The 27,640-nt window shown below is 42.0% G+C and overlaps 1 non-coding gene across 1 annotated transcript; it reads right to left on the reverse strand.

Moving 5' to 3' along the window:
• Positions 1–14,458: 14,458 nt before the first annotated feature.
• Positions 14,459–14,565, reverse strand: LOC141603664 (small nucleolar RNA R71). The gene has a single exon (XR_012525522.1). It is a non-coding gene; the product is annotated as a small nucleolar RNA R71 (small nucleolar RNA).
• Between the last annotated feature and the right edge of the window lie 13,075 nt (positions 14,566–27,640).

The following is a 27,640-nucleotide window of genomic DNA, read 5'->3' on the forward strand; positions in this document are numbered from 1 at the left end:
TTAAAACGATGTTTGCATTTCATATATCGTAGTAGCTATGACCTTGTTTGAAATCCATACTTGACTTAGTAGAGGCCGTTATTGACGGGCGGGGTTGGGTGTCCTTATGGGCTTCCCAACACGTACCCTCACCCCTTACTCAAGATCTATGGTTTGTGGATCCGTCTAAATACCATTGGATTACGAGAGTCATTCAAATCGAGTGATATAGGGTACAAGTCTTTATCTTTAATCACTCGTAGTCGATTGGCTTTATGCTTTTCGATGAAAGGTGTAAAGTTGACTTGAACGGTTCCAAGTTCCCAAAAAACTTGGTGGCGACTCTAACATGTCTTAATTCGATTCGAAAGAACCTCGAGTCGATTATGTCTAGTGTGGATCCCGCGGACGCAGCTCCCGAGGGCCTTGTCCACAGTTTGGCGACTCCGCTGGGGAAAAGAGGACTAGTTACACTTTGTTTCTAGGGTCTTTTCCTCCGAGGTGAAACTTGAAAAGAAAGTGTTGGAAAGTAAAACATTACTCACAGTGCTACGATTCATGCATAAACCCTTAAGGACTTGCCCGGGCCGTCCCAGCGTTTCTTCGTGATGCGTGGGGGGCGACGTCCCACTATGCTAGGAAGCTGCACATTGCTCGCTTCCACTTCACCTCGCGTGGTTCTTGATGGTGGGGACGATCTTCTAGGTACTCTACCTTAAGACACCTTGCTCTATAACACCGCAAAAGGATGGAGGGCATATACCTTCTTGTAGAAGACTTGCCGAGACTTAGAGATGTCTAGGAGCATACATCCTTGTAACATGAGAATGACAATGTGCAAATTGTTTTCCCGAGTCTTTTCGAAATTTCCCATGTCCTTTTCAAAACCGAACTTTTGAACAACTTACTTTCAAAATAGCATGGTTTTAAAAACGCGGAATGCTGCCCAAATAGGACTAGAATTTTCGGCCCAAAATGAGCTTTTATAGCCGGCATGCTGCCCATTTCAAATCTCATTTTCGAATCAATCTTTCGTTTTTTTTTCAAAATCAATCCAAAGTGCCTCTCGAACCTCAACCAAGCATGAAATGCGTCAAGTCGTGTCCAGGTCATGGCCGTGTTAGGCCGGGTGTGTTTCGTTCTAAGAGTCTAGAACACGACCTTGTTGGGTCACCCAAGCTCACTTCTTGGACCTTGAGTCATGTTGGTCGATATTTTGGTCTAGGATAGTCCACAAAAACGCCCAAGCTAGGCCATTTAGGGCGTTTCACCCGAACCTACGGGCTATGTTAGTCCAATCACGGGTTTGGCCACACCGAGTCCGGTTTATAACCGATTTATGACAGTTTGAGTCATGTCGTTTTGTCGAGTCTAAAATGAACCAAGGTCTAGATCCAACCGTGAGTCGAACCTCTGGTTAGTCAATCTCAAGTCGAGTCTTTGTTTGAGTCAAGTTGGGGTCGTGTCCTTAAGTGTGCAGGGGCTCTTACTTTAAATATTGACTCAGTACGAGATTTTCTTGTAGAAAGGCCGCCAAAAACCCGACGTCAAGCAATGGAAGATGCTGTTAACAAGCTTACTGAGGTCGTGAACCTCATGATGACCCGAATGGATGCAATCGAATCTAAGCTGGGTGAAGATTCCCCTCCACCACTGACTGATCTGGAAAAACGGTTCAAGTTCATCGAAGACCGTTTGAAACTCTCCCAGGGGAAGAACATCCACTATGAAAATGCTAGGGCCTGTGCCCCAGTTCAGGATAAGTTGCCCACGAACATGGTACTCACTGACATCCCAAAGTTCAAGGGCACCGAAGATCCAGTCCACCACGTTAAGGCCTATAAAGGGTACTTAGCATTAAAGGGAGTACCTGCTGACATGCTCTCTGAAATTTTTGCCCAATCTCTGGGTGAACACCCGAAGGCGTGGTTCTACAATCTTGACCTTAAAAACTTCCCCACTTTCGAAGATATTACGGTGGAGTTCTGTAAGCACTATGCTGATAATGTCGAGATTCAAACCAACATAAGAACATTGGAGGTGATGACACAGAAAGAAAAAGAAGGCTTTACTGAATTCCTTGCAAGATGGCGCGCTGAAAGCGTGAAATTAGCCAAGAAGCCTGATGAAGTTGAAATGGTAGATAAGTTCGTAAAGAATCTACAACCTATTTACCGCAATGCTCTGAAATACCAGAATTTTGGCTCTTTCAAAGAATTGATAAGAATCGGGATAAAGGTAGAAGATGATGTCATAAGGGCAGAGGCTGAAAAGCCGAAAGGGTACCAAGGGGCCTCATCATCTAAGGGCAAGGCCCCAACAACCGCCCATATTGATGAAGCCATCAATCTCTTAGAAGGGCAATCGAAGAAGTCGCAGCGCCAAACACCTAGGGCATTCACCGATATCGGATGCACTTATACATACGCTCTCCAAAGGCTCATAGCCCAAGGAAAGCTGAAGCCTATTGGTCCAACTCCGGACCCTCCCGCTGATCAACAAGGTAAATGTTATAAACCAAATGCCTACTGTGCCTTTCATCAAGGGAAAGGCCATGATACTGAAAGGTGCTATCGACTAAAGCACGAAATCCAAGACATGATCGAGAATGGAACACTCCCGATCCCAACTGTTAAACCCAATAACATCACCAATCCATTTGGCGATCACGCTAACTTTGTTTCTGTTGAAAACAATGTCGATTACTCCCATCTTATCCGCCCATGTCACTTGAAAGGGGTGTTTATCGAAAAAATATTTGTGGATTGCTTTGAATTCTTGCCAAACCCGAAGAATGAAATTCAAGTCGGGAGTCTTGCTCTAGAATGTACTCCTCTCGTCAACGAAGTTAATAAAAGACAATTTGATTCACCAACCTTCATCACTGGCATAGATCCTCAGAGGAATACCTCAGGATGGAGGCAGACCATCAAAGGGATCAAGGACAAGAGCCGAGCATCTATGTTGACAGCTGAACAAGAGAAAGCTCAAGACCAGATTTGAAAATTATGAGTCGGGATCTATTTTCTTATTTTAGTCGAGTCGAGTCTAGGACTTTCTTTTCCTGAAATTGAATCGTTTGTCCCACGATGACCTAGGGTGTGTCCTAGGAATCGTTCCTTCGAGTCTGTTAAGCATTTGTCGTCCCAATAAAAAGTTGCAGTTTCGTTTCCAAATATGTCTTGTTTTCAATCCTCATCATTCTGAAAGCATGATAAAATGCACAACACACTCAAAGGCATCCCTGGGGTAGAAATATGCCCCGTTTCAAAATGTAAGGTACACTAGGATCCTGTGTTTGATTCCTTTACCTATTCCATGTTTGGCGGTAGAAAACCTCCATCAAAACCAATGCTTAACACAAGCCTTTAGATGATTCTATGATGAACCCGGACTAGCTCCTTGTTTCCCCTATCAAAATCATCCCATCTCGAAGAGAAAAGATATCAACCCGTTCTAACAAGGAATTGTTAGTTCTAACCCAATTTAGTTGGCGAAGCCCAGTTTTCAAGGTGTATCCATTTATGACTAAGAGAATGAATAGAAGATCATTTCCAAAGAGAGAAAAAAGATGAAAAAGAATGAAAAGATGAAAAAAAAAAAGGACGAAAAAAAAAGCAAAAGAAAAAAAATGAAAAAAGATGAAAGAAAAAGAAAAAAGAAAAAAGATGTTGAAGTTATTGCGGAATGCTTTTTGGTTGAATGTCGAAGTTACGGAAGCCAGAATTCAAGTCAAGTACCCATAGTTGAGGTTCAATGGGCGAAGCCCAAAAGCGTAAGTAGTGACCTCTTTACCCTCTAAGTCCTTCCTAAGACAGTTACAAGGAGATAGTCAGGAATTTTGAGAATCATTCCGCTTGTGTTGTTACACCCAGCCTTTAGGGTCCAGATAGAAAATTTGAACCCACATCATTTTTCAGCCCATTTGCACTCGTGGTTCATCAAACCCGAGACACCCATTCCAACCATATCAGCAGCCATAACCCATTGGCCTTAGCACCAGAAAATGAACCTTCAGAATGACGGTACACTATTCAAGCCTTTTATTACCAAGCTCCACATCCCAAAAGATCCAAGCCTTTTACACCTAACCCCAAACACGGTATTTAACGGTACCTTACAGGCTAGAATGGGATACGACATGATACCTTAGATGAAACCTTCGAGTGTGTACACACAATCAATATGCCAAGTTTATGCACCTTGATCGAACTACGTCGGATTTGATTTTGCTCCACGCAAATACGTAGGCAGTCCTTCTGAACAAGGGATTCAATCCATCCATCATCCAAGTTGTCATCTTGTCGGTTTCTTACCGGTCTTAACCAAGTCCAAATAAAGCCACCTTTGTTTGAATCGGTCTTAGTACTCGATGTAGGCTAGGATAAGGATATAGGTTCAGATAAGTAGTGTCAAGTCTCGGAATGAGCTTTATCTAATGGTTTAGGCAAAGATGTCGAGTCACATAGATGTGGGTTTGTGTTGGGAACAGAAAATATGAAAAACCCGCTGAAAAGAAAGAAGGCGTGGGAGAAAAATAGTAAAAGCCCGCTGAAAAGAAAGAAGGCGGTGGCAAGAAATGATGAAAACTCGCTGAAAAGAAAGGAGGCGAGGAGAAGAGTGACAGAATGTTCCCAACAAGAGTGATGTGTGATGTCTAAGTGTTCTCATAGAATGAGTCCGTGTTTAGTGTCTGGGCGAAGCCAACGTTGTTGCTCTATGAGTTTAATGCTCCTTGTCAATGCCAAGTGATCTTGATTCCCATGTGCCCTCGGGAGCACGCCCATGACATACGATATCTCTGTCTCAAGTCCGATGGCCTTGTGATTCCCATTTGCCATCTTTTGGCGCCAGAACGGCCAATTTACATTTCTACCCCCAACAAGTCAATAATTGAATTAAAACCCGTGCACACTTACGGTTTTATTTTCTTTTTTGTTTTACGGTAGCGGGCTACGCCCACGTTGTTTACGAGTCATACAGAGTGTCTGTGTCGTATTTCATGCTCACCCGTCAAGGTTCGATTTCAAAAACTTCAAAATTTCAAAATTTCAAAATTTCAAAATTTCAAAAACTTTTTAAACATTTTGGATAGATGATCCAAGTAGTAGAATCTTTTTGGGTCGATAGCCCAATTATTCAAAATTTTCAACATGTTCAAATTTGGGTCGATGACCCGATCTTTCACACTCAAATTTCGGGTTGATGACCCAACATTCCTAGTGATGTCAAATTTAAACTTGGGTCGATGACCCAATCATTCAAAATTTTCAAATTCAATTTTCGGTCGATGACCCAAGATTTTCAAATAATCCAATTTCAAGATCGATGATCCGAATGTGCTTATGTGATGATTATTGCTTGTACATTTTCTATGTTTCAAATATAGCAGGATATGCTTCAATCGGGGCTCTAAAGTCTTCGTCTTTAGAGCCATTGCAAATCGGGGCTCTGAAGCCGTTGGCTTCAAAGACCATTATCAAGATGTAGAGGATGATATCCACCAAGAATTCAATTCAATACAAGAGTATGAAATGGAAGAATTCCGTAGCCGAAAGCAAATGATGAAAGCGGCGGCAACCTCCTTGGAAAGTCCCGTCCCATTCGGACAAGTGCCAGCAGATGGTAAATTTTGGGCAAATGTCGGCGGATGACGAATCTTGGACAAACGCCTGCAGATGATAAAGTTAGGGCAAGTGTCGGCGGTTGCTTAAACTACGACGCGGGTTTGATTCCGTCAGAAACGGATACGTAGGCGCCTAAGGATAAGGCTCAATCCACCATTTATGCAATTTATGGGTCGATGACCAACGATGATAATTCGACGCAACAGAAGCAAGAGTCAGTCCCCAGCGAAGTTTCAGGTATGATCTCTTCTTATGGTCAAGAGCTTATATACGCAAGTCTAATGGACTATAAACGACCCGAAGAATCCTCCGGTCGAGAGGGACCTGGGGTATACTTTGACTTTCGCCTTGTCCAAGCCTCGGTCAAAGTGGGGGCTCAGAGATACCCGTATCCGTCGATATTGGAATTTATAGAGAACCCGACAAACACCCGATGATGATAGGACACATGTATTCTTTAGTTGTCATTGTCACTATTTGGAGCTCGTTTTACGATGTAGAATGGGCGTCGTCGATGAAGTATTTTATTAATTTAAATGATATTTAAATTAATGTTTTTTTAAGTGAGTTCATTTTATTAATTTAAATGATATTTAAATTAAAGCTTTTTTAAGGTAAATTCAATTCATCTTATTTTATTTTGAATTTATTTTCCCAAGTTTATTTTATTGAAAATAAAATAAATATTTGATTTGAAAAATTATTTTATGAGTATATTTGGTTTGAAAAATCATTTATTTTAATGTGTTAATTGATTTGAAAAATCGATTTGAAAATTGAAAAAGAACTCGTTTTGAACATGTGTATTTGAGCTCGATTTTATCACGGTTTTTGAGCCCGTTTCCTTTACGAATTGGCACGAATCTCGAGTACACTAACCAACCTAGACTACTACCCATCCAACCCCAGTTCGAACCCCATATCCATGGCCCAAATCACGTCCCAAATCACCCCCAACAGCCCGCATACAAACAGCCTACCCCCTGTTTTGCGTGATGAATCCCGAGCCCAAAACCCGCTCCAAATACCACCAAAACCCGTGCCCATTAACCCTAACCCATACCCTAGTATCCTACCTATATTACCTTACCTTAATCACCAAGAAAAACCCCCAAACGAACCCTAGAAAACCCCCCAAAAGCTGCTGGACAGCAGCTATGTACAAACAGGCCCGACTGCCTCTCCTCCCTTTTACCCTACTTTAACTCCTTATAAATACCACCCCTTCACCATACATTCATTCCTCTAAGTTCTCCATACATCCTACCTTCACTCACAAGCTTTAAACCTCAGAAACAAACCCTAATTGCCTCTCAAAAACCCTCCACAAAACCGACATCCAAACTGAAACAGTTTGTGTGTCCTCTTCGAAAAACAATTCGTTCCTCCTTCAAACCTCCATCAAAACTCGAGTTTCTTGTTCCTAATTAACCATATAACATCCATCTACACATTAGATAAAGATTTACGAGCCAAATTGCCCTTGAGAGTACACGAAATCCCTCGAAAAACAGAGTGTTATACACTCTGTTTTTCGTGATTTATTCTGTCTGTCCGGTTCTGTTTGTGCTCGTTTTTCGTGCCCAATAACTCAAAACGAGCAGGGGTTGCTTTAAGATCTCTGTTATCCTCTCTTTCTAGTTTTCAAAACATCTTTTAAATCGAATTTTCATCGTGAAACGAGGGAGAAATTGCTGTTTGAAAGTTGATGTCCAGATTCGATAAAAACGCGTGTTTGCTTTGTTTCTTCGTCGACGACGGCCTCTCGAGATAAAATCTACCATCGATTATGACCCAAGACGGTGTCAACGATACATGTAGGTTGAGGGTGCATCAAATCCTTTTCTTTCTCCCTTTTATTTCGTTTTTTTATGTTTGTTTTTTATAGTTTGTTTTTGTTTGTTTATCGTTTTTTGTTTATCGATTGTTCTAATTAACTACGAAACTAGTTTAGTCCGAGTATGAGTTAAAGTACCACCATGAACACCCGCGTTGACTTGAGATGGGAAAGAAACCGCTACATCAGTCGGTCGTACACCCCGTCTCATTTACATATCCTCGTGTTCAAGGTAGGGCATTAATAAAACAAATTTTAACTTCGTTCTTCGCTTTTGACATCTCCTCTTCTCTCGTGTGATTCGACCCATCTTAGGACCCGTTGCATGTTAGTATGACCTCTGATTGTTAACATATAACTTATTTAGATGACATTAGATCAATTTAATAACCTAATTAGACACGATAGGTGGCTTCGACATAAGCTTTAAAATCAACTAACAATTCCGTAATTCAATCGAATGCATCTCTCTTTCACATAATTTCTCGCTAGTATGAGAGTGCGTGATTAGCACCTTCTTATTGACACTCGATGAGTTAAATTAATTAGCGAATTTGACCTAAGTTGACCCCAGGGCCGTGAGTCATGTAAGCCGTGGGCCACCCCTCTTGTGCACGGTTTCCTAGGCCGATTGGTCGTGTAATGTGTCGTGTACGGTTCTGTATGTAGCAATTGTATTTAGATCGAGTTGTATCTTTAATTTATTGTTGTGTCGGCATGAAATGCCTGGTTTGTAATAGGTAGATCCCAACGGCTCCCCCATTCCCCCTAAGCCTTGTTTGCTTTCGTTTATATGTTGCTTAGATCAATCAACCCACATGCTAAATTACAACTTTGACAAAGTTAGTTTAGTTGCATCTAAATCGACATAGAAACTTCACATGTTAGGGTTAAAACGATGTTTGCATTTCATATATCGTAGTAGCTATGACCTTGTTTGAAATCCATACTTGACTTAGTAGAGGCCGTTATTGACGGGCGGGGTTGGGTGTCCTTATGGGCTTCCCAACACGTACCCTCACCCCTTACTCAAGATCTATGGTTTGTGGATCCGTCTAAATACCATCGGATTACGAGAGTCATTCAAATCGAGTGATATAGGGTACAAGTCTTTATCTTTAATCACTCGTAGTCGATTGGCTTTACGCTTTTCGATGAAAGGTGTAAAGTTGACTTGAACGGTTCCAAGTTCCCAAAAAACTTGGTGGCGACTCTAACATGTCTTAATTCGATTCGAAAGAACCTCGAGTCGATTATGCCTAGTGTGGATCCCGCGGACGCAGTTCCCGAGGGCCTTGTCCACAAATTCATACCACCAACTTCAAGTCCTTCAAAGCAAGCCAAATAGACGTGGGTAACAGCATACCTGCAAAAACCACTGAACTAGCTTGACAGGGCAGGCTGAGTTTGGATGTAGTTAAGGGGTCAAAAGGCAAATTTAGCTATTGTGAAGTTTATGGGTAGTAATGAAAGAAGGGTTGTAAGTTACCTCTCCACGTGTGTCACCACCGTAAACCGAATGCATACAGGTACCGAGAAAAGAATGTCATGCACGTGCTAATTGATGTTACATGTCTTATAGAGAGTACTACTCACATCCTATATGAAACTGGTCATGAATGTCACCAGTTTATCAAGCTCTAAATCTTACAATGTATATGTAGCTTGCCAATAAGACAGTCATGTCTATTCGTTCAGATAAGTTTAAACCAAAAACTCGTAGATTATGCACAGTACTATGCCAATAAGAGTGTTAAATATGTGCAAGGCAAGGGTAAAAGACTCAAAGTAGCATAAATGTTCAACGTTCCGACTCAACCTAAATGCAAAAATAAAAACGTTAATTTTTTTTTGAATTTTATGAGATTTTTGTAATTAAAACAAACAATGCATGCAAAAATTAATAAACGTGTAAACTGAAATGCAATAAGACAGACACAGATATGGATGCATACCTCCCCAAACCAAACCGTACAATGCTTTCATTGTACCAAAAATAGGGAAAGGAAATGCAAACTGATGAGAAAAAAAGTTTGGAAGCTTGGGAAACTTACAAGATAAGTGTGTAGTAGGGACCTCCCTAAACCGACCAGAAATATGGGAGGTCATAAATAGCCCATTAACATCGCAGCACGCGAATTAAAGCAGAAGGACTCGATCAGAGGAACAAAGTGACCGATCGAGTGAACTGGGCATCAAGGTTGCTCGATCGAAGAAGTAAGAAGCTCGATCGAGATGCCTCCTTTGGTAGGTACTCGATCGGGAAGAAAGGAGGCTCGATCGAGTAACTTGAGCAGCAGAAGTGTTCGATCGAAGACATAAAGTACTCGATCGAACAGTCCACATGAAAAATCTTGCAAAAACGCAACAACAATTCCACGGAACTAACACAAAATCTTAAAGTTTTGTCTATAGTTCAGAAAACTAACAAATAAAGCACACAAAAGCGAAATAAAAGTTTTAACAAAAGTACAAAAAATTACAAGCCGGGTTGCCTCCCGATAGCGGAGGTTTAAGAGATCCCGCACGACCTTTTTGACTTCATTTATCTGGTTAATCTGGATTGTCGAAGTAGAGAACTTCGACCCTGCCAACCACGTCATTTGCATCATAGTAATGCTTCACATATTGGCCATTCACCTTAAATATTTCTCCCTCAGAATTCTCTAACTCAACGGACCCAAACTTAGTGACACAGTCATAGTATAAGGGCCACTCCACCTGGACTTCAGCTTACCAGGAAACAAGCGCAGTCGGGCATTAAATAGCAACACTTTCAGCCCAACATGGAATTCTCAAGGGATGATCCTTTTATCGTGCCATCTCTTCGTCTTCTCTTTATAGATGCGTGAGCTATCATGGGCATTTAGCCTAAACTCCTCCAGTTCATCTAGCTGCAATAAACCGTTCTGACCACACAACTTAGGATCATAGTTTAGTTCACGAATAGCCCACCAAGCCTTACACTCTAACTCAACAGGTAAATGACAAGACTTCCCATAAACCAACCGATACGGTGATGCACCAATCGGTGTTTTAAAGGCAGTCCGATATGCTCATAGTGTGTCATCCAGTTTAAGACTCTGGTCCTTCCAGGATTTAGAAACTACCTTAGCCAAAATCTCTTTTAGTTCCCTATTAGAGACCTCAACCTGCTCACTAGTTTGGGGATGATACCCCAAACCACGACGATGTTGGACACCAACTTTAGACAATATATATGTAAGTTTCTTTTCTTTAAAGTAAATTCCCCCATCACTAATGACGACCCTAGGGACACCAAATCAGGGAAAAATGATCTTTTTAAACATCTTAATCACGGTCTTGGCATCACAGTTAGGTGAAGCAATCACTTCCACCCATTTAGACACATAATCCACCGCTACCTAAATATACCTATTACCTTTACTAGATGGGAATGGCCCTTGGAAATCAGTGCCCTAGATATCAAAAACCTCGACCTCTAAAATGCCATTTTATGGCATCTCATGTCTCTTAGATATATTCCCAGAGCGTTGGCAAGCATCACAAGCTGAAACAAACATTTTAGCATCGACAAATAGAGTAGGCCAATAAAAACCAGATTGAAGTACCTTAGCCACGGTTCACAACGGACCATGGTGACCACCATAAGAGGATGAATGACAGCCTTCTAGGATTGCTTTGGTCTCCCACTGCGGAATATACTGTCTCTAGAGACCATCTGCACACTCCTTAAATAAATAAGGATCATCCCAAAAGTACTGCTTAACATTATAAGGAAACCACTTCCTTTGTTGATAAGACAAGTCAGCCGGCAGCTTGCCACTGCAACATAGTTAGCCAAATCTGCATAGCATGGATCATGGTTAGTATTAGTAAAAACAGCAAATAAGGAATCATTGGGAAAAGAATCATTAATAGGCAAAGGATCCTCCCCCTCCTGCTGCGGCAATCGCGACAGATGATCAGCTACTACATTCTCGGCACCCGTCTTATCTTTGATTTGAAGAGAAAATTCTTGGAGGAGGAGTATCCATATCAACAGTCGTCGTTTAACTTCCTTCTTAGCAAGAAGGTGTCTCAGTGCTGCATGGTCAGTAAAAACAGTAACTTCTGACCCTATCAAATAAGAACTAAATTTCTCCCGCGCATAGACCACAGCTAACAGCTCCTTCTCAGTAGTGGTGTACTTCACTTGAGCCTCATCCAGAGTTCGGCTCGCATAGTAGATCGCATTCAAAGCCTTGTCTTTCCGCTGGCCTAACACCGCTCCTAGTGCATAATCACTAGCATCGCACATGATCTCAAATGGCAGATCCCAGTTAGAAGGCTGGATAATCGGTGCTGAAATCAAGGCCTGCTTTAACCTGTTAAAAGCAGAAAGACACTCATCAGTAAATACAAAGGGGGCATCCTTAAGCAACAACTGTGTAAGGGGTTTAACACTTTTTGAAAAATCTTTAATGAACTGGCGATAAAAGCCAGCATGACCAAGGAAACTCCTCACTCCTTTAACATTAACAGGAGGAGACAATTGCTGAATCACTTGCACCTTTGCCTTATCAATCTCGATGCCCCTATTAGAAACTAAGTGCCCTAAGACAACTCCCCCGTTGACCATGAAATGGCACTTCTCCAAGTTAAGCACAAGATTAATGATGCGTGTCCTAAATATGATGTTTTACACCTCATTTTACACGAATTTCATAGCTCAATTATGTAGTTTATGCTACTATTTTCCCTATTTCCGTCTACTTTCGTGTTTTTGTGTAATATTGCAGAAATGAGAAGAATGCAGCGGAAAATGAGCCTAATCTGTCCCCGAGTATTAGGCATAGGACCTGACGTGAAGTAAAGACTCGGGAAGCGAACTTGGTGATACGTGCATAATATATAGTCTTTTTAGCCTATTTTTGCACGTATTTCTATGCATTTTTATACTGTTTTTATAGTATTTTGCCCCGAATTGGCTACTTTGGTTCGTTTTGTCCATTTTGTAGAAATGAACGCGAAAGTAGTGGAATCGTACCCTTTTTCGTCCCTTTTTGCATGCATTTAGAGGAGACGGGATTTTCCTGAGTGAGATACTGCATTTGGAAGCGTCATGGCACGGATTACGAGGCATTCAGGCGAGGACTTGAGCTGATTTGAAGTCAAAGAACTCGATCGAACAGTTCTACCACTCGATCGAGTGGTTTTTACGTCCTCTGATGGTCGATCGAGTGGTTTCCCACTCGATCCTTAGCTTGCAGAAAGACAGGTTACTCGATCGAGTAACTTTCTACTCGATCGAGTAGATTTGCTGAGGTGTTTGCTCGATCGAGTGGTTTTAATCCACTCGATCGAGTGGTTTCGCTATTATGGGCTTCTAAACAGCCCGTGTGTTGATTTATTTCGCAAAACTTAAGTACTTTTCCTATTTAACCTATGTTAACTAGGTTATTAATCATCTTTTTATCTATCCTTCGATTATAAAAAGCTTTCTACTGTGAACTTTATTAGGTTGCTTTTGCTCTTGTCTGTAACTATACTTTGGGATTATTTTCACTCGGATTTTGTGTTCTTTACGCCGGATTCGCTTGGATTGTAATTCCTTTCTCGTTTCTTATTAATAATTAATCATTGTTTGCTTTAATTTCTTGTTTGCTCTATTTATTTCTTCTGCCCTAATTTACTTTTATGCAATTTATTGTTTATTTCATAATGTTTACTGCTGGAAATCTATCTGCTGTTAGTTTAATTAGCGACATGAGTAGCTAAACCCCTTTCATGTTGGGATTAGGGGATCTGCGGTAAGAAAGTGACGATATAGTAGATGAAACAGATGAATTGATTACAAGGCTCTGTCACCATAGCAATTTAATTGTATTTATTCGACTTAGTTGAGTGCACACTTCTAAGTTAACCTTTAATCTGGCTAAAATTAATCCTAGATCGAAAGATTGGACTAAATAGGCCTGCTATGAACAGTAGACTACCCTGACGAGAATGAAAGTTAAGTTAGCGGTATTTTAGGATAGAAAGTGGACCGAAAGGACCTTTCAACATCCGTCTTACATTAATTCGTCTGAGTCATTTACAGCTGAGTCACTAGACTATCGTAGTGAACCAAAATCCTGACATGTCCCTCTCTATCTGATAGTTTTATCCTTTTTCTCTGCTTTTATTGCTCTTATCCTTTATTTCTCTTTCCTTTAAATCTCGTAGTTTAGATAACAATTCAAACAACCCCCCCCCCCCCCCCCCCCCCAATTTGTGACCAAATAGACGGACTTCTACAAATATCTTGCCTCTCTGTGGAAATCGACCTGACTTCCCTAGCTATATAGTTAGTTTATTTTTGACAGGTACACGACAGACGTGTCAAATTTTGGCGCCGTTGCCGGGGAGGCAATTGCCCTATTTGTTTTCGTTCCGTTTATTTTATCCGTCTCAGGGAATTTCTATTCCTTGTGGTCGTTCTTATTATTTCCTTTCAGTGTTGTTTATGCCCAGGTCAGATAGGTGTGAATTAGTTTCAGCTGATTCAGAGCCGGAGAGATTATTCAGGCATAGACTCCGTCTGCAAAGGAAATCATGAAAGGAAGACTTGAGTACTTTCGAGCCAGAGCTTGATGATTTTCTTTTCGTGGAAGACAGTCCGATTTCTACAGTAAAGATGCCTAAACTTTCTATTCATTCAGTGCCTAAAGCATCCTCTATTCCGAAGGGTTTCAATCTCCAGGTTGAGGATGGGAATACATTCGACATCCGTCCTTCTTATATCAATCTGGTAGAGCGAAATATTTATAGAGGTGTGACCGGTGAAGACCCGAGGAAGCACATGGAGGTCTTTACAGACTATTGTTCTACTATCCCCGCCACTAAGGGGGTAACTCAAGATAACATCAAGGAGGTCCTATTTCATTTCTCTTTAGCTGACTCAGCCAGGGAGTGGCTGACTGACTTGGACCGCACAGCTGCTGGGGTTACAGATTGGGAGTCTCTTGCTCTTGCATTTTACAAGAGATATTTCCCTCCACAACGCACCAATTTGCTGAGGGCCAAGATTACTAGTTTCAGACAGGCTCCCGATGAAAGTCTCTATGAGGCATGGTCGCGATTCAAGAAGTTGGTGAGGTCTATTCCTCACCATGGTTTTTACCCATGGTTTCTAGCTAATCAGTTCTACAATGGGCTGTATGACGACCAGAGAGCCATACTTGATGCGGCATCTAGTGGAAGATTTCTGGAGAATACAGATGATGATAAGGGATGGTCCCTTATTGAAGAGATGGCGAATCACAGTGCTGAATATGGTAACCCGAGGGATGGGATTAGGACAGTTCATGCAGTTGATAAGCAGGTTTTAGCTCAGCTGGAGACCATGAATGCTAGATTCGACAAGTTGGAGTTACAAGCTGCTGGGGAGCCTCAGACGGTCCATGTTCTTACTAGAGGAGAGACCGTTTCTTGTGAGAGATGTGGGAGTAATGATGGCCACACTGCTATTGGCTGTCTTGTAGAGAAGGAACAAGTCCTTGCCTTTCAGCAATATAGGCAAGGAGGGGGTTCCTATTACAATAATCAAGGGGCAGTCCATCCCAATTTGAGGTGAACTAGTCAAAATGTGCTCAATCCTACTCCTCGTCCGCACCAGCAGCAGCCTTATGTCCCTCCACACAAGAATCAACAAGGCTATCAGAAGCCTCCTTCCTTTACTCCTCCTAACCATGGTGCATCATCTTCCGGAGGGGTGAGTGAAATTGGTGAGCTTAAGTCTATGTTGCAAGCCTTCACGAAGCAGTGGCAATTGAGTGATCAACAGAAAGATGCGTCCATAAAGGCACTTGAAACTCAAGTTGCCCAATTAGCCACTAATCAGTCCACAAGAAAGCAGGGTCAATTATCGACTCAAAATGAGAAAAATCCACATGAGACGGTAAATTTCATCAATCTGAGAAGCGGTCGTTCATATGAGGGACCGGAAATGCAGAAATCAAACCCGAAGAGAGCTGTAACTGATGATGAACAGTGTTTTGGCGAAGAAAGTGAGCTCACGGCAAAGCAAGTGCTCGATCGACTGGTTTCTGGTGGTCGATCGAGCAGATTTGGTGAAGAAAGTGGTCGATCGAGTGAAAATTCCACTCGATCGAGTGAACAGGAAAAGCAGAATGGTCGATCGAGTAGTTTTTCTACTCGATCGAGTGAAGAGCAAAATGGAGTTGCTCGATCGAGTGAAAAAACTACTCGATCGAGTGATATTGATGAACATTCTACTCGATCGAATGGGTATTTTAGTCGATCGAGTAGTTTTGATGACGGAAAGCTTATTCAAGAGACTGCTAGTGCTCGTTTAAGCGATAAATCACCGTAAAGACCTCGTTCGAGAGGTAAGAAGCGTCCAAAGGATACAGAACTTGCACCGGAAGACACATTGGAAGAGAGAAACAAGGGACTCGAGATACCTATCACGGTTCCCTTCTCAAGGCATCTGCAGAATACAAAGGCCAATCAACAATTCGACAAATTTGTCGAACTTCTGAAAAGCTTGGAAGTCACTGTGCCGTTCACCGAGTTGCTGACAAAGGTACCCTCTTATCTTAAGTTTATGAAAGAAATTTTATCGCGTAAGAGGAATATTAGTGATAGTGAGACCGTAGCTTTGACTGAGGTGGGGTCAGCCTTATTTCAAAATAAGTTACCCCCTAAGAAGTCAGATCCGGGTAGTTTTTCAATTCCGTGTCATATCGGTAACTATTTGATTGATAATGCGCTATGCGATTTAAGCGCTAGCGTGAGTGTCTTACCGCTGTCTCTGGCTAAGAGACTTGGTTTGACAAAGCTGAGTTGCACCAATATGACAGTCCAGATGGCCGACTGTAGTATATCACGGCCACTAGGTATAGTAGAAGACGTACCTGTGAGGATCGGGAGGTTCTTTATTCCCGTTGATTTCGTTGTCTTAAACATTCCTGAAGATGTACACACCCCTATTATTTTAGGGAGACCATTTTTGTCTACTGCCCGCGCAGTTATAGACGTCGGGGGTAAGACTTTGACCTTTCAGGTAGGGGACGAGGAGCTGATTTTTCATCAGTCTAAGTTCCGGAGGGCTCCCATGCAAGCTCAGCCTTGCAATGCCCTCTCTTCTATTGACCCTATTATTGACACTCCAGATGAATATTTGGAGTATTGTGCTGCAATTGTTACCCCTCCGCCTCATACTGAGAGCAAAAAGGAGGAAAGTTCGTCTATTTTCCTTGCTGCAGGTACAGATGAAAGCAATGAAGGAGCTGTCAAGGGACATGGTGCAATTACTGTCAATCAAATTGGAGATGATGACGCTACAGCCGGTGATAGAGGAGCAAGGACGAGGAAAGTTCGCGCTTATGTGGATGTGAACTACTCCCCTCCTACCGTTTCAAATGATAATTCATGCTCATGGAAGTTGAAGAGGACAATCAACGTTCTTTGAGATGACGTCCTCCGATCGGGGAGCCCTTCAAGGGGCTACTGAATTGCATTGGGAATTAAACGGGGAAATGCCCCGTGTAACACTTTGTAATAGATAATTTTTGAATTTTCCGTTGAATTTGTTTTAATGCTTATTATTAGGACAATTAGTTTATAGATTGTTTTTAGCGTAGATTTAAGACTATAGACTGTTTATATGCGTATTTAATATGTTGGGATATTTTTGCACGTATTTTTATGCAGGTTTGGGGAAGTTTTACGCATTCCAAAGGAAGAATTGACGAAATTCAAGAGTTTACGCGAGAAAAGAGCTCGATCGAGTACTTTTTGTACTCGATCGAGTGAAAAATTGGTCGACCGAGTGCTTTTTCCAGTCGATCGAGTAAAGCAATAAAGGGGACTTCTCGATCGAGTATAATTCTACTCGATCGAGCAACAGGATCATCAAAAGTCCTCGATTGAGTGGTTTAAAACCACTCGATCGAGTAAAATGCACAGGACGCAGGGAGTTTTTATTCCTTAAACTCTTTTGTCCTTATTTCTATTTCATTTCCCCTAATTTTTCGTCTAACACCTTCCTTTTGCGATCAAATCTCCCCCAAATCCCGATATTTTCTTGCTCAATCACCAAATCCGCCTCCTACAATCTATTGCTTGCTATTTAATCTTTCAAAACCCCTTAATTTCCCCCTTGATTGTGCTCGTTTTCACGGTTTTAAAGAAGGGTTAGGGTTTGCGGTTTTTAGCTTGAAAAATCGCCTCTTTTGCTTGTTTATTTGAAGATTAATTGCATTTGTAGGATTTATATCATCAAGTAAGTGTTTTCTACACCCTCTTTGCATTTTAATTTCGGTTATTTTGAATTTTATGAGGTAAAATTGAAATTAGGGTTCGAAAATCCATTGTTAGTCAAATTTTTCGACTTTAATTGTGTTTATTGCCCTTGTTTCTCTTGCTTGATGATCAACCCCAATTCCTCGCTATTTGTTGCACCTCTTTTTCGAATTCTACATGATTTTTGCGATATGGGTTCAGGACATTCGAAATTTTCGGCAGTCATTTGGTTATTGTTGCTGTAATTCGTCCAGTTAGCACCGTTGTCGCTTAATTGCTGCTGTTTTAGACTGTTATCACACACCCCTGTCGATGCTTAACATGCTTCAATTCGAATTTTGTGCGAAAATTTTCGCGATTAGGGCTGCCTCAGTCGAAATTTTCGACTGTCAGACGGGTTCATATGCTTCTTTGACTTACTTAACCTCAGTTGACGCTTACATGCTGTTGTTGTTGACTGTTTTGCCCGCCTTATCGCCATTTACATACTGCTATTCAAATTTGTTTGAGGAATTGTTGGGATTTATGTGCTGTAGGTCGAAAATTTTCGACTGGTAGGGGAGTTTTTCTGGTTTAACATGCTGTTTTCCTGCTGTTTTAGCCTCTTTTAGCCATTGTTATCTTATCATGCCCCCTACCCTTGTTACAGGATGGAGTCTAGTTCGCTACCTTCTACCAGCTCCACTTCTAGCCCGTCCTTGTCTGAGACAGTGGCCCATGCTGTTGCCACTGTCTCCACTTTAGTGACTACCGCAGCCCCAGTGTTCCTAGTTTCAGCTGCAGGTACAGTTTTTGCTCCAGCTAGCTCTGCTGCTAGCTTAGTTCAGGCTGTCACTTCCTCTACGGTCACCACCACTACTAGCACTGCTGCTAGTCTCTCTTCAAGGGTGACCACTGCAGCCACTACCTCTACACCAGCCGCTACTTTTACACCTGTGGTGGACTCGCCAGGAGTCGCAGCTGCCTTCAGAGCAGCCCTGGTTCCTCACACCGTCGCTGCACGGGCTTCTGCTTTGAGTTCCAAAGGCCGGGGTCGTAGACAATCCCGAGCTACACCAGCTCCAGTCACCTCTACTTTCGCTCCTAGCACTTCTACAGCTGTTGCTCCTTCTACTTCTGGCACGGTCACAGTTCGAGGGCACACTTCCCTCGACCCTCACCCAGATTACCCGCAGGTACATTTTGTTAACGCTTTACATCGTAAGAAATTTTATAACCTGTTGCGCTGTGTGCATGTACCTTTCCGATTTCTAGAGAAATCGGCGCTTGTGAGACTCGGTATCTACGAGTCGGTTTGTGACTTACTACGGGGCACGGGGATGGCCGGGCTCATCACTATGAGCGGTCGTACCTTTTTAGAGCTGAGTCTCGAGTTTCTCAGCTCTTTTACCTTCTCCCCCGGGGCACACGAGGCTGATCCCGCTAGTTCTTCAGAGTCCTTCCGGTTGTTTAACCGGACCTTTCCGATGACCTTAGGGGAGTTTGGTAGGTTACTTGACCTTACCTATACGGGCGAGACTGCTGCCCTGAGGAAGGTCTACCGTCAGCTTTGGCGGTGCCTGGCCCAGACCACTTTTAGGGAGCGAAAGCTTCATCAGGTCAACTTTCCCCCTGTCCGTTGTTTCCTTAGACTGATGGGGAGCACTATTTTCGGCCGAAAGGAGCCGAACAACATGACCAACACCGAGCTCTCCATCCTGGGCGGTTACCTAAACATCGACTGCGAGGGTCCTTTTACCCTCAACATAGCTTACTTGACCGCCCAGTACCTTCTGAGCCAGGGGAAGAAGGAGACGGGAACCATTGCCTGCGGTGGCATAGCCACCATTCTTGCCCGTCGCCTTTTCCCCGTTTGGCCTCGTGACCTGCAGTACCTCGAGGGAGAGAGGCTACTGAGTCTAGATGCCATGCTTTCTGAGCATTGGCTGACTCCAGACTACGAGACTTGGAAGATTGACGGCTCCTTGTCTGTAGACTTACCTTGTGACACTCTCCCCCGTCTTGAGCCCCTTCCTACTGTTGCTAGGGGCGCCCGACTGCCAACACTACCTCACCTTCTCCTTCCACCCCGACCTACTCCTGCTGCACCCGCCGCCAAGACGCGGCGTCTTGAGACCGGAGAGGGGTCTACACCTTCAGGGAGTGCCCAGCCTTCCACGGCTACTCCCGATCCGACCCCTACTCCCACTACTACTACCACTCCCACTCCCACTCCCACTGACCAAACACAGACTGAGCTGGTCTTACCGGCTACTTTCGTACCACCTCCTCCTTTTGTGGCGCCCGCGGTCATGGACCAAGGAGGCGCCGTTTACGGTTTGTTGCTTGAGGTTGCAGAGCGTCAGGCTCGTATGGAGAGGGATTTGGCTCTTACTTTACACCCTCTGTACGAGTACCACTTGCGGCGACACCGTCCGATTCCAGAGGGTTGGCCACACCCTTCCTTCTTCCGGTTCCCAGCTGAGGGGTACCCGGAGTCTGCTGACGAGGAGGACGAGGTCCCAGAGGTGGCAGTGGTAGCTCGTGCTGAGTAGCAAAGGAGGAGATAGGAGGAGAGAGACCCGGAGTTCAGGGTGGAGGAGATCTGTGACAGCAGTGACGACGACGACGAGTAGCTACTGGTCTACTCACTTCCCCAGTTTTCTGGCTGGTTTGGGGAAGTTCGTATTTTGTATGTATCTTCTACTCTTTTATTTTGTCTCCTTTATTTTTATTGTTTTTATTTATTGGTTGTATATTCCCGTTCCCCTGTATATATCTGCTGGTGTATGCTGGAGGACAACGAGGGCGTTGTCCGTTTTGGTTTGGGGAGGGTATTGCATCCTTTTGAGTCTGCATTTGTATTTGTTTTGCATTCACGTTTATTTTTCAGCTTGCATTGTTGTTTATTTTCATAAAAAATCAAAAATCCAAAAAAAAAATTAGAAAAATTCAAAAAATAGTCACGTTTATTTTTGCATATAGGTTAAGTCGGAACGGTAGATTTCCGTGATGATAATGCACTATAACTTGTCATTTTACTTGAGCCTTGCACTTATTTGATAGTTATTAGCTTTGTCATACGCATAGTCTACGAGTTTCTGTTCAAATATAGCTGACAGTTTAGACTTGACCTGATAAATTGGCAAACTACTTGATAAATTCTGAGTTTTAGAGCCATAACTGGTGACATTCATGACCAGTCCATTAGGAATTGAGAGTAGTACTCCTTGCATGGCATGTTCATCGTTTTTGCACATTTATGACATTCAATTTCTCGTCAAAAGCACATATTCGGGTTTGTGGTTGGTGTCACATGCAGGGAGGTGCTTGCAAATTTCCCTTTCTTTATATTTTTCACCCATTTAGCTCCACATTAGCCAAATTTGCCTTTTTGACCCATTAGCTACATTCCAAATTAAGCCTGCCTAGTCAAGCTAGTTAGTATGTTCTTTTGTGGTATGAGTTTTCCGGTTGCATTTTGGCCCGTATTCCTTTTGTATGGAGTTGTTGGAAAATAGAGGAAGGAGGAAAAAGAAAAAAAATGAATTGAAAAAAAATGAAAAAAAAATGAAAAAAAAGAAAGAGCTGGATCACGTGAATCAGAAGGGAAAAAAAAAAAAGAAGTTTGAAAAAAAAAAAGAGTTGATTTGTTTCAGTTAGTTATTTCATATGGTGTTTACAAAAGGGAAGTTTGTGACCGTCTGACTCCTCCATTCTTATTCCATATTTTTTTAGGAGATTGTGTTTGAGTTTAGTGAGCTTTGTGCCAAATGAAGGGCACTTGTACTTAGTTTTTCAGTCAGTTGAGATTCGGATGGTTTCATTATGGTCCTGTTAGGAACTAGCTTGACGCTTTTATCTCCACATTACCATAACATGTTTTGTCTTTTCTCACCTGAACCTCACTATTCCCATATTATTTGTAAGCCCTCGGCTGTGACGGACATTATTGGTTGGAGTGTGTGCATTAGTACTTAAATTGTCTTTCATTTTTGTTGCATGCATGCTATGTAGGTCGCAGTTAGGTCAGTGACTGTCTTTTCTTCTCTCTTTTACATATAACATTCACCCTTTGCTTCATGAGAGAAGAGTGACCACGTGAGAGTCCGATTTTGTTGGTCTTGCTAGGTCGATAGGTCAGCTTTATTTATGAACAGCTTATAATTCGTTTGCGTATTGACTGCTTAGCTTTAACTGTTAGTTTTTGTTGCATTAATTGGTTCAAGTAGACAAGTTAAGCTAGCTCTGAGTTATCATTTCCGTTCCATTAGTTGCATTTTAGTTTACTCGAGGACGAGTAAGTGTTCGGTTTGGGGAGATTTGATACGTGCATAATATATAGTCTTTTTAGCCTATTTTTGCACGTATTTCTATGCATTTTTATACTGTTTTTATAGTATTTTGCCCCGAATTGGCTACTTTGGTTCGTTTTGTCCATTTTGTAGAAATGAACGCGAAAGTAGTGGAATCGTACCCTTTTTCGTCCTTTTTTGCATGCATTTAGAGGAGACGGGATTTTCCTGAGTGAGATACTGCATTTGGAAGCGTCATGGCACGGATTACGAGGCATTCAGGCGAGAACTTGAGCTGATTTGAAGTCAAAGAACTCGATCGAGCAGTTCTACCACTTGATCGAGTGGTTTTTACGTCCTCTGATGGTCGATCGAGTGGTTTTCCACTCGATCCTTAGCTTGCAGAAAGACAGGTTACTCGATCGAGTAACTTTCTACTCGATCGAGTAGATTTGCTGAGGTGTTTGCTCGATCGAGTGGTTTTAATCCACTCGATCGAGTGGTTTCGCTATTATGGGCTTCTAAACAGCCCGTGTGTTGATTTATTTCGCAAAACTTAAGTACTTTTCCTATTTAACCTATGTTAACTAGATTATTAATCATCCTTTTATCTATCCTTCGATTATAAAAAGCTTTCTACTGTGAACTTTATTAGGTTGCTTTTGCTCTTCTCTGTAACTACACTTTGGGATTATTTTCACTCGGATTTTGTGTTCTTTACGCCGGATTCGCTTGGATTGTAATTCCTTTCTCTTTCCTTATTAATAATTAATCATTGTTTGCTTTAATTTCTTGTTTGCTCTATTTATTTCTTCTGCCCTAATTTACTTTTATGCAATTTATTGTTTATTTCATAATGTTTACTGCTGGAAATCTATCTACTGTTAGTTTAATTAGCGACATGAGTAGCTAAACCCCTTTCATGTTGGGATTAGGGGATCTGCGGTAGGAAAGTGACGATGTAGTAGATGAAACAGATGAATTGATTACAAGGCTCTGTCACCATAGCAATTTAATTGTATTTATTCGACTTAGTTGAGTGCACACTTCTAAGTTAACCTTTAATCTGGCTAAAATTAATCCTAGATCGAAAGATTGGACTAAATAGGCCTGCTATGAACAGTAGACTACCCTGACGAGAATGAAAGTTAAGTTAGCGGTATTTTAGGATAGAAAGTGGACAGAAAGGACCTTTCAACATCCGTCTTACATTAATTAAATCGATTCATTTACAAATTGAGTCACCGGACTACCGTAATGAACCGAAATCCCGACATGTCCCTCTCTATCCGATAGTTTTATCCTTTTTCTCTCTTTTTTATTGCTCTTATCCTTTATTTCTCTTTCCTTTAAATCTCGTAGTTTAGATAACAAATCAAACAACCCCCCCCCCCCCCATTTGTGACCAAATAGACGGACTTCTACAAATATCTTGCCTCCCTGTGGAGATCGACCTGACTTCCCTAGCTATATAGTTAGTTTAGTTAGTTTATTTTTGACAGGTACACTACAGACGTGTCACTTGGTGCGCGCATCGAGACCTGAAAGATAAATTTACAAGGCTTTTGGAGCAAAAGTACCTGTTGAAGCAGTCGATCGACTGATTACCTTAGTCTATCGACCAGAGCACGATTCCTAAATCAGATCAGAAGCTATTGCTCAGCACCCTTGGTCGATCACGACTCTGACGTGAAATTAAAAGAACGAGAATTAGAAGCCCAATTGCAATTAGGTTTTAGAAAATAAGAGTCATGTTAAACTCCTATATAACGTGAACCCTTGTTTCAGAATAAGGATCGAAATTTTAGCATTCAATAACAAGTTTTTAGCATTAGATTCGATAGAATAAATTTAGTTAATAAACATTCAATTAGCTTTATCAATAAAGTTCGTGCTTTTCGGATTCTTCTTCCTGCTTTTCTTCGGTAATTCTGGTTCCTTGATTTCAGTTTGTTTTTCCATATATTAGGATTGCATAGAGTAGTTTCCCAAAGCCGTATTTCGTTTTTGCATCTTATTTACTTAGTTTATTTAATCATGCATTCAATTTCGTTAATTGTTAATTTCGTTGTTGTCTTAAATTCTATCATGAGTAGCTAAACCCTTCGTGCTAAGATGTAGGGGATCTGTAGTGTAGGCGGCGTATATCTCGTAAAACCTGATACCCTTGGTCGATCGACCGGCTTAGATGGTCGATCGACTAGCTCACGCAAGATCAGCTCCGTTTTAATTGATTAAATTGCTTAATTTGACGAATCGAGTGCACGCGACTAGTTGAATACTTAGTAATTGACCGACCCATTAGATCGAAAGATAGGGGAGGGAATTAGACTACCAATTGAGATGACTAAATTATACTGAGATCGAAAGATATGAAAAATTTAGGCTTTTAAGAATCACTTTTCAGGGCGAGAATCAGTACTAGTGATACTTAGGGACCCGTAACTAGATCGAAAGATGCTACCTGTTAAGAATGGACCGAGAGGACTTCTTATTTTCCTATCTTACGTGATTATTTCAGACTTACCTAGGATACTGTCGTCAAGACTACAGTGAACCGACCGTCTTAGCATCCTTTTAATATTTGATTTCATCTATTTTCTTTATTTGCTCATTTATTTGCTTAGTTTAGTTTTAATTTTATTGCCTTTAGCTATAGAATCATTCAAATCAAACTCCCCGAAACTGTTACTTTAGACTTAAATTAGACAACTTTAAAATGCTTGCCTCCTTGTGGTTCGACCCTGACTGCCACTATCTATAGTAGTAGTTTGGATTATAAATTTTATTTTTGGTACTCTACGACGGTATCACATTTTGGCGCCGTTGCCGGGGAGGCAATTGTTTAATTTTTAGTTGTTTTTATTTTAGTCTTTTTCTTGGTTTAAGGGACACCTGTTCCTTAAACTATTCTCATATTCTACTTGTAGTTTCTTCTTATGCGCAGGTCAAAGGGTGGTGAATTACGACCATTAGATCCTGAGATCGAGAGGACTTTGCGTGAGTTGAGACGATCATCTAGAGTATTGCCGACAGAGGAAGAGCTGAGTACTCTGTCCAGTTATTACGAGAACGAGTTATTTGAGGAGGATCCACCTTCGTCTCCTATTTCTACTTCTTCAGCTGAGACCGTTACATCTCCAGATATGGTTGAAGAAGCAAGTATTGCCAGTCACTCTGAGCCAAAAGCTGAGAATCTCTATAAGGGATTCGCGTTGCCGGCTGGGACGGATAGAAAATTCGAAATGAAACCGTCCTACATTAACTTGGTTGAGAGAAACCAATTTGGGGGAGCTGCAAATGAAGATGCAGCTAAGCATATGGAGATATTCATTGACTACTTTTGTTCCATACCCCCGCCAGCAGGTGTGACCCAGGACCAGATAAAAGAGATGATGTTCATATTCTCGCTCCGTGATGCTGCTAGGGAGTGGTACCGAGATCTGGATCGAGCTGCTAATGGGATTACTGATTGGAATTCGCTGGCCCTAGCATTTTATAAAAAATATTTCTCTGTATTGAAGACCAATGCGATTAGAGCTTAGATCACAAGCTTTAAACAGGGTTCTGACGAGGATTTTCATGAGGCATGGGTCCATTTCAAGAGACTGGTGCGATCTATTCCGCACCATGGGTTCGAGCAATGGTTCATGTGTAATCAATTCTATAATGGGCTTTATGATGTTTAGAGGGCTATCCTAGATGCTGCAGCCAATGGCAGATTCCAGGAGAATAGTGGAGAGACTAAGGGGTGGAAGATTATTGAAGATATGGCCACCCATAAAGCTGAGCATGGGAATTCTAGAGGAAATCAGAGAAGAGCAGCTGAATCTCCTACTACAGCTGCAATAGAGGCCCTTACTGCGAGATTTGACAAGCTAGATTTTCGGGGATCCCAAAAAGGTGGGATATATAAAGTTAATGCAGTTTCAGACGGTCCCTTTACATGCAAAAGATGTGGAGGAGAGGGACATGTTTTGGAGTTTTGTACTAGTTCGAATGAAACATGTGCTGCCTTTCAACACTTTAGGCAGACTGGTACTTATCCCGATCCCTCTAATGTCCACCCCAATTTGAGGTGGACTAACCAGAATGTCCTTAAACCGGATCCACCACCGCAGCAGCAGCAACTAAACTATGTGTCCCCTCATAAGCAGCAGCATTATCAAAAGCCTCCCTATGTGCCTCAGCAGCAGCAATTTCAAGGTTCTGATACTTCTGAATTGAAAAACATGGTTCAGAATTTGTCGGGTTTGCTGCAAAAGGAGTCTCTAGCTAGAGAGACTTCTACAAAAATGTTGGAGAGTCAAATTGCCCAATTGGCAAGCAAAAGTGCAACTAGAGCTCCGGGGCATTTACCGTCGTAGCCGGATCAAAAAGAGACTCTAAATGCGATCACTTTGAGGAGTGGGTCTATCCTTGATGGGGCCACTATGGTCGAAGATGTTACTGAAAAAGATGGTGCGGAACCGAGTAAGAAAAAGGCTGGAATGAACAGTAGCAAGAAAAAGACGATCAACAGGTACATCAGTCGATCGACTGACACACCTGGTCGATCGACTAGCTCGGGTAACAGTGAAGTTTCTGGTCCTGCGGAAGCCAGTCGATCGACTGACCTACATGGTCGATCGACTGAAGATACGTCTGATTGTGAACCTTTTCGTCCGCCAATGCCAGATAACTTGAGGGATTACTAATTTCGGGGTACGATGACTCCGAAATTATCAAGGCAAGATCCAAATGCTGATGGGTCAGTTCCGGTTCCAAAGTATGACCCTACGACAGTTAATGGTTCATTCTTGAGACGGTCTGAAGAAGGTTCGAGCTACAATAAGGACGAAGTAGTGGATTTTCAGCCTAAATCCACTGATGCCGGTATGAGAGACCTAGAAGAGAGGGCTAAGTTGCTTCTTACAACCCCTTATCCAGAGAGATTGGTGCCGACAAAGGAACAGGTATCGTTTAACAAGTTTGAAAATGTTATTCGTAGTTTAAATGTGCAAGTTCCTTTCCTAGAATTAGTTAATTAAGTGCCTGCCTATATGAAATTCATGAAGCAGCTGTTGTCCAAAAAGAAGTCACTTGATACTGTGCAATCTGTCGCACTAACTGAGGAGTCATCTTCCTATTTGACTCATACTGCACCTCATAAGCTAGAAGACCCAGGTAGTTTTTCAGTCCCATGTAATATTGGCACCTTTTCTATTGAGAAGGCATTGTGTGACCTAGGGGCCAGTATTAGTGTCATGCCTTTGAGTCTTGCTAAGAAATTAAGATTGACTAAGTTTGCAATCACAAGCATGACAGTTCAGATGGCTGATCGTTCTGTGGTCCAGCCTATAGGAGTCTTAGAGAACATTCCTGTGCAAGTAGGAAAGTTCTTTTTCCCAGTTGACTTCGTTGTGCTAGATATACCCGAGGATTCTCATATTCCTATCATTTTGGGTAGACCATTTCTACACACTGCTGGTGCAGTTATAGATGTTGGCTCAGGGACATTGACCTTTAAGGTAGGAAAACAGTCCATTGTTTTTGCCCAGACCTATAAGAAGAAGGATGCTATGTACCCAGTAACTTGTAATGTAGCTAAATCTTATGTTGTGTTGCCTGATATGCCTGCCCCTATGCCTAATTCTGCTATAACACCTCCG

This window comes from Silene latifolia, chromosome 9 (assembly GCF_048544455.1).
Source record: "Silene latifolia isolate original U9 population chromosome 9, ASM4854445v1, whole genome shotgun sequence".
Taxonomy (NCBI): Eukaryota; Viridiplantae; Streptophyta; class Magnoliopsida; order Caryophyllales; family Caryophyllaceae; genus Silene; species Silene latifolia.